Here is a 9001-nt window from a genome sequence, read left to right as displayed (position 1 = left end):
TACTTAATGGAGGGGAAAAGGAGGAACAGTAAGAGTTACATTAATCTTACTGTCTTGTTTTAGGTATCTCTTACTTTTTTTTTTAACGTTTATTCATTCTTGAGAGATGGAGAGAGACAGAACATTAGTGGGGGAGGGGCAGAGAGAGAGGGAGACAGAATGTGAAGCAGGATCCAGACTCTGAGCCGTCAACACAACCTGATGCGGGGCTAGAACCCACGAACCATGAGATCATGACCTAAGCCAAAGTCAGACGCCTAACCAACTGAGCCGCCCAGGCACCCCAGGTATCTCTTACATTTTTAATTTTTCATTAGCTTTTTGTAATGAAACTTTTAATGAAAACTATTTTCAAATTTGGAAAAACTTTTGGAGATTTCTGCTTGCCAATTAAAACAGGTATCCCATTCTGTTTAATTTGGGAACTGCTGTTTTTAAGTGCACTCCTTAAATGATTTTATCTAATTGGAATGTTTTCCATAATGGCCATTATATTTCTAGGTTGTAATTCCCCTAAGGACTGGCAATAGTTTAGTAGGATCCTGGCTGCAAATGGAGTTAGCTCATATTTTTGTCCAGCCATATCTAGATGCAAACAGGGTGCAATTCACATTTCTGTCTGGCCTTATTTTAGGACTTCCAACCTGACAGTTACTAAGCCAAGTTCCTCAAAACATAAAACAAGTTTAGTAAGATTTTGCTGTTTTTGCTAGATATCTGCAACTCCCTGAACATAAAATAAGCAGATGTGCTGGCAGGTGGCATACTTGGCTCTTTAGAATTTAAGGATCCCGTTAGCTAAGCCTTTGGGCTTTTCAGAGCTGAAATAACACCTAAAAGGGACATGCTGCCAGGTTGGGAGTTGTGTGTGTTTTACAGTGTACCTCATTGCATGGAAGTTTCCTCGAGGTTGGTGGCTGACCTAGTGTTAATCTAACCTGTTCTGAGACTAACTTATACTATTGTGGGAAACTTCTTGAGGTGGTGAGTGCTCTAACAGCCTTTAAATACTCTACCCGTGCCCACCAATTTTTGAGACTTTTTGGCCTCCAAGATCCCCCACTAGCAATAGCCTTTATTTACATAAAATAAAACAAATGTGCATTTTAATGTGTCGGCAGTAACCAAGAGATGTTACTGAGTGCTGGCCACGAGAAGGCCCTGTGTGCACCAGCACCATTTCCTGTGGAACATTGCTGAGGTTTTCTACCTGGGGAATTGTGGTCTGAAAGGCTAGGAGCTTAGCTCTGGGCATATCCTTCTGCCAGTTCAGTCAGGCTCCAGGCAAAACTGCCAGCTCAGTTGGCTCCAGGCAAATAGGCCAGCTCAGTTTTCTCTGGGCAACCAGCTGAAGTTGGTCTGCCTTGTAAAGGAAAGCCAATTATATAGGGAGCTCAAATACACACAAAGTAGAACTCAGAACCAGAGGAGTTTACCCACAGCCCTCAGAAGTGGCAAGACAGTGAATTCAGGATTCTGGGGTGCCTGTGTTTTCTTGTTGTCCCCAAATGCTGCTGAAAGTTCACTTCCAATCCCATCACTGCCACTAAATCTGTTAAATAACAAAAATTCAACTGAATACATTTAAAAGATTTAATTGGCTTTATTAATCAAATCAAGCAGCATCTCATCTAGCAAATAGCTCCAAAGGGCTACAGAAAAAGAAAAGTTTTTAAAAGTAGAGAGGAAGTACAAAAAAGGAAATTATTAGCAAAGAATCCATTGTTTTAGGCAAGGTTGCCCTTCCATGGGGAAGGGAGATGGTCTATCAGTAAATTTCCTAGTGCTGACCACAAAATTCTCATGTTGACTAGTTAAAGTTTACATTCCTGGGGAGTTGAAACTACCCACCGTTTAGGTATTAAGTCTTGGTTTACTGACTTGGGGTCTTAACCTAAGTGATGCCATTTTGGGCCTGTGGTTTTCTTTTTAACAAGTCATCATCTCATTAAAAAAACAAACAAGGGGCGCCTAGGTGGCTCAGTCAGTTGAGCATCTGACTTTAGCTCAGATCATGATCTCATGGTTCATGAGTTCGAGCCCCACGTCGGGCTCTGTGCTGACAGCTCGGAGCCTGGAGCCTGCTTAAGATTCTGTGTTTCCCTCTCTCTGTGCCCCTTCCCTGCTCATGCTCTCTCAAAAATAAATAAACATTAAAAAAAATAAAAAATAAATAAGTAAAAAATAAGAAACAAAAGTGTCACGGAAGAAGTATAGCAATTAATTCAGTATGTAACAGTAGCCTTTGTACATATTAACATAAATTTAATGGAAGAAAAGATTCTATACACTATAATAAAAATGAAAATCAGCCAACCATTCCCCACCAAAATATCTCAAAACCTGGAGTGCACTTGAAAAGAAATGTCCAAACCTATTTGGGAAAAACTATAAACTGCTCTTATAAGATGCAAAAGAAGGATTAAATAAATGGAAAACAGATTACGTTCTTGAAAACAGTATCAAAATGATGTCAACTGAGTTAACATACACATTTTACATGATTCCAATGAAAATATCATCAGAATTTTTTTCTGGAGCTTAAATTTTTATTATAAAGTTAACTTGGAAGAACAAATAAGCAACAAGTAGTGAGGGGAAAAAATGGGGGAATGGGTGCAAGAGTGTATATGACAGACTAATGGCCTTGGCAGATGTTAAAGCATAGTATAAGATCACTATAATTAAAAGGGTATATGGTTCTTCACTGTGTAGACATACAAAAAATAGAAGAGAAAACAAACTTCAGAAATAAACTAAGTTGTATATGAATATTTAATATATGGTAATGGTGGCATTCCAAATGTATGCATATTATCTTCATAGTATTTAAAAAAAAAGGCTTTTTAATAAGTGGTGTTGGGATACCTGGGAAGCCAGATCCTATCATGATACATTCTACATGTTGTAGATATTTAAATATATTATTATATTTATATACATATAAATATATTAATATACTAAATATTTTAAAAAGTGAAATCACAAAAGAACCAGAGAAGGCATTAATTCATCTATAAATTGGGAATAGGAAAAACTCTCCTATGACTCAAAATCCAGAAGTAATAGTGGAAAGGTTTGATACATTTTACTACATCAAGTGAAAATATTTTTACGTGGTAAAAACACCAGAATAAAAAATTTTTAAATGACATTGTGAAAAATATTATACATTAAATATGTTAATGTTTTGTTTGTGACTTAGATCAGAAACAAAATACTGACATATCTAATATATAAAGAGATTTTCAAAAGAATAAAGTAAAAGACCAACAATACTATAGAAAAATGGGCAAGTAATCTATATATTTCTAAGAAGAAGAAATACAAATGGCACACACACTTAATGAAACAAATTAAAGCTGTACTACGATACCATTTCTCATCTAAAATACTCTGTTGGCAGTCTGTGGGAAAATAGGCACTCATACATTCCTGGTGGAAATGCAGAATGGTTCACTCCTATTGAGGCAAATTTGTCACTATCAGACAACATTATATATGCATTTGCACTCAGATCCAGAAATCCTATTTATAGGAATCTATTCCTAAGATGCATTGAAAAAAAAATACAAAAAGATGTGTCCACAATATTTGTTGCTGTACTATTTGTAAGAGCAAAATATAGCAAACTCTGCAGATGCCCATCAATGGAGGGCTGTTTGGTAAATTGGATGATATACCCAAATCAAAGGAACTCTGCAGATATAAAAAAGAATGTAGACTATTTTTATATTCTATATGAAGTAATATTCAGCAAGTATTGTCAGGTGGAAAGAGCAATGTGGAAAAAAAAAAAAGTGTGTATCTTAAGTGACCAAATACAAACACACATTATTTAGAGGAAAATTTTAAAAATACTAAAAAAAAAAAAAAACTATCTATAGGTATAGGTTACCTATTGGAAAAATAGAAAATTGTATGAAGGGCACAAAGATAGAGGCTTGATTTCTTTGAACGAATTTTGTTTTAGAAACATATATACAAAATTAAATCAATGTGAAATTAAAATTAAAACAATGTAAATAAATGAGCCTAATTGTGTATGGAATTGATGACATAATTACACAGAGAAGAATAATTTCAAGTGATTTATAAGACATTAACTGTACATTCATAGTAAGCTATACACTAAGGATAAGAAAACTTGTATAATCCTACATTCTTTTTCAGTAATCATAGTGTCTGTGTGGTTGTGTGTATGTACATATTCTACATATATGAATAGCAAATTATTTGCTTTGACATATTATATATAAAATGTCATTAAGAAAAAAATTTTAGTATAAAAGATGCAAATATCAAAGAAATTAAGTAAACACTTTAATTTTAATTTTGAAATGTAAATACCAAAATGAACTTATGATGTACTATCTTTGTTTAGTTATTTCTTGTCTCTTTTCACTGATGTCCCTATGAAATTATGCCGAAGCCAGTAACATTGAGCATCCTTAGCCATTTAGCACCAAGATCATGGTCTTTAAATAGAGAAATGGCAGGACACTTGGGTGTCTCAGTTGGTTAAGCTTCCAACTTTGGCTCAGGTCATGATCTCATGGCTTGTGGGTTCAAGCCCCATGTTGGGCTCAGATCCTGGAGCCTGCTTCCGATTCTCTCCCTCTCTCTCTGCCCCTCCCCCTGCTCATGCTTGCTTTTTCCTTCAAAAATAAATAAGCATTAAAAATTTTTTTTAAAATAGAGAAATGGCTAATTCAAGATCTATAGCATAAAAGGGAAGCCTGCAACATCTTGTTGATGGGAAGCAAAAATTTAACAAAGACTGCTGGGGTCTTGGTAAAAAGAACTCTAAAGCCATTAAGGAAGGATAATAAATGCACTGTGTGAACACACAGTAAATATTCTAACACTTATATGTGTATAATGTCATTTTAATATAAAAGGATATAGAAAAGAAAAATTTCCTGGTCACTTGTGCATGGGAAAACTGCCAACATAGTTTGTTTGAGATATGTTCAGTTAAATCTAATGTCCCATTTTATAAATGGGACAGAATTATCCAGAATGTTGTGTCTATCTTGGTCAAAGTTCCATGTGATCTTGAGAAGAATATGTATTCTGCTGTTGTTGGATGTAGTCCATAGATGTCAATCAAATATCTAATTGATTGTTGATGATGTTGAGGTCAACTATGTCCTTACTGATTTTCTGACTACTGAAACTTCATTTCTGATAGAGGAGAGAAGTCTCCAAGAATAATAGTGGATTCATTTCTTTCAGTTCCATTAGTTTTTGCCTTTCATAGTTTGATGCTCTGTTGTTAGGCTCATACATATTAAGAATTTTATGTCTTCTTGGAAAATTGATCTCATTGTTATTATTATGTAATGCCCTTCTTTATTCCTGATAACTTTTTTGATTTGAAATCTGCTCTGTCCAAAATTAATATAACTACGGTTGACCCCTGAACAACACAGGTTTGAACTATGCAGATCCACTTTTATGCAGATTTTTTTACAGTATGGTACTGTAAGTGTATTTTCTCTTTATGTCTTAATAACATCTTCATTACCTTACTTTATTGTAAGGTTGTAATATATAATACACATAATGTACAGAATACGTTTTAATTGACTATTTATATTATTGGTGAAGTTTCCAGTCAACACAGGGCTATTGTTAAGTTTTGGGGGAGTCAAAAGTTACATGTGGATTTTTGACTCCATGGGATTTGGTGCCCCTAACCTCCACATTGTTCAAGAGCCAACTGTGTTTCTATTTCTTTTGATTAGTGTTAGCATGGTATATTTTTCCCCATCTATTTATTTATTTATTTATTTATTTATTTATTTATTTATTTATTTATTTTATCTATATGCGTCTTGATATGTAATGTGGATTTCTTGTACACAACATATTTGTGTCTTGATTCTTGATGCACTCTGAAAATCTCTATCTGTTATTAGGTGCATTTAGAGCATTAACATCCAGGATAATTATTGATTTAATTGAATTAATAACTATTACATTTATTATTGTTTTCTATTTCTTGCCTTTATTCTTTGTTTCTATTTTTGTCTTCCACACTATTTCTGCCTTTTGTGTATTTTTTAAATGTTTTTATTTATTTTTGAGACAGAGAGAAACAGAGCATGAGCAGGGGAGGGGCAGAGAGAGAGGGAGACACAGAATCTGAAGCAGGCTCCAGGCTCTGAGCTGTCAGCACAAAGCCTGACGCGGGGCTCGAACTCACAGACTGTGAGATCATGACCTGAGCTGAAGTCGGACGCCTAACCAACTGAGCCACCCAGGCACCCCCCTTTTGTGGTTTTTAATTGAAGATTTTATCTGATTCCATTTACTCTTCTTAGCATATCGATTTATACTCCTTTACTTTTTCTCTTGTTACCATTTTTAGTAGTTGCCCTAGGGTTTGCAATATACATTTACAATAATCCAAGTCCGCTTTAAAATAGCACTATATTGGGGCACATGGGTGGCTTAGTCTGTTGAGTGTCCAACTCTTGATTTCAACTCAGTTCCCAATCCCAGGATCCTAGGATTGAGCCCTATTCCGGTTCTGCACTGAGTGTGGAGCCTGCTTAAAATTCTGCCCCCCCCCACCTCTCCCTCTGCCCCTCTCTCTTGCTCATGCACCCTCTCTCTCTGAAATACAAACTAAATAAAAATAAAAAATAAATAAAAATAAAAAATAAAATGGCACTATGTCATTTTATGGTTAGTGTGAGTATATTATAGTAACAAATAATTCTAATTCCTCTTTCTTGTTGCCAAATCAAAACATTATTGCTATTATTATTTTAAACAAGCTGTTATCTGTTAGATTAAGAATAAGAAAAATAAAAGTTTTTATTTTACCTTCACTTATTTCTTCTTTGATTTTCTTTCCTTGTGTAGATTCCAGTTTATGATCTTTATTATTTTCCTGTCTCTAAAAAACTTCTTTTAACATTTCTTGCAAGACATGCATGTCTGGGGCGCCTGGGTGGCTCAGTCGGTTGAGCGTCCAACTTCGGCTCAGGTCACGATCTCGCCATCCGTGAGTTCGAGCCCCGCGTCGGGCTCTGGGCTGATGGCTCGGAGCCTGGAGCCTGCTTCGGATTCTGTGTCTCCCTCTCTCTCTGCCCCTCCCCCGTTCATGCTCTGTCTTTCTCTGTCTCAAAAATAAATAAACGTTAAAAAAAATTAAAAAAAAAAAAGACATGCATGTCTACTGGCAACAAATTACCTCATTTTTATTGTCTGAGAAATTCTTTATTTCTCCCCTTTTGAAGGATAATTTCACAGTTCTTTTTGTCAGGTTTCTCCTTTGTAAAGTTATTCTTTTGCTTTCCCTTTTTCTTGTCATGAATAAATGAATGTTTGTCCTTGGTAGCCAAATATATTATTTCTTTTTATGAATTTATTGTTTCTTCAATTGTTTAAGAGAACATTTTTCTATGATAATACAACTCATTCTCAAAACAATAGTATAAGTATAATAGTATAGTATAAGATTTGAGTTCAGTTAATTTAATTATTGTCTATTACTTACATTAAAATAATATCCACCAATCCTTTCCCTTCTGCAGACCAACACTAATCAAAGGAACACTATGAGATATGTGGAATAATGCATGAATATTTTCTATATCACTTTCCCAACTAAATCCTCATGTTGCAATCAAAAGTGTAAGTGCTAGCAGTGCCTGAGTCACTCAGTTGATTCAGCCTCTGACTCTTGGTACTGATTCTTGGTCATGACATGACACCCGGTCATGATCTCACGGTATGTGAGATCGAGCCCCATATCAGTGCAGATCCTGCTTGGGATTTTCTCTCTCCTTCTCTGCCCCTCATCCGCTCTCTCTATCCCTTTCTCTGTCTCTCTCTCTCTCTCTCTCAAAACAATAAATAAATAAACTTTAAAAAAAGTGTTATAAGTTCTTAGTCTTGAGTCAATTAATCTAACAATTTCAAAATTAGATTTTGTCAAATTAATTTTAGCCACTAAGTTTGTCTATTGAAACAAGTGACTTCTATTTAAAAATTATTCTATGTCATAAGCTTATAACTTAGGTTAAATATTTATTAGTGACATGACATATAACGTACTTTACTCTTATTTCTACTGAGGAAACTCTTCAGAAATTGACTCAGATTTTCATAAATCATAGTTTTAAAAATTGCCTCAGTAAGTTATTATTTTGACAAAACCTCCTGCATTTCTGACATGGTTTTAGTGAGCAATACTATGTTCCTGTCAGGGCATGTTTGGTACTTCCCAGGTTTTATTCTATTGCCAAGTACAGGTGCTTAATCAAACAAAGAAGCATACGTTTCTAGGCCATATGTGATTGACACAAGAGACCTTACATCAGGAGGTATATATCAGGAGGTAATATATATTATGAGGAATATTCTGTTTACTAATAAAGGCATATTGCACTCTAACCTTTGGATTTTGAGGCTTAAGGGAAGATATTTGTAATAAGCATATTAGAGTTACCAGCTAAGCTCTTTAATTTTATCAAAACTGGTTTTCATGAGGACTCTTTGGAGTTTATGTGCATATATTTATGGCTTACAAGCCAATTGAGTCTAAAAGGGAATTCTGTTTCACAATGTTCTTGGAAGGCACAATGTCCTATTGGCTGCCCCTGCTGCTTTTTCCCTTCTTGGTACCAATCTGACCCATCATTGCTTTCCAGAGTGAACAGCTTTCTAAAAAAAATTCTGAAACAAAATCACTGTTGTGTTTTAGAGACACAGGGTATTTTTTTCCTTTTAGAACTGCATATGGCCACCAGGAGGCAGATATCTATTACTTATTATTTATCAATATTTAGAAATACAAAGTAGAAAATAGAAATATAGAAACATAGAAAAATATAAAGGTATATTTTTATTTTTCACTTGAGACATGTACAAGAAAATACTAGTTTAACTATTGTTAAATAACTTGATTTTCCTATCTGACTGAGAAATGTGCCATAATATAGAAATATTTATTCAAGGGCAATTATAGTCAGTCTTTGATTAA

This window comes from Panthera tigris, chromosome F2, assembly GCF_018350195.1.
Source record: "Panthera tigris isolate Pti1 chromosome F2, P.tigris_Pti1_mat1.1, whole genome shotgun sequence".
Lineage (NCBI taxonomy): Eukaryota > Metazoa > Chordata > Mammalia > Carnivora > Felidae > Panthera > Panthera tigris.
The sequence above is the reverse complement of the archived record's forward strand: the minus strand, read 5'-3'. Positions refer to the sequence as shown.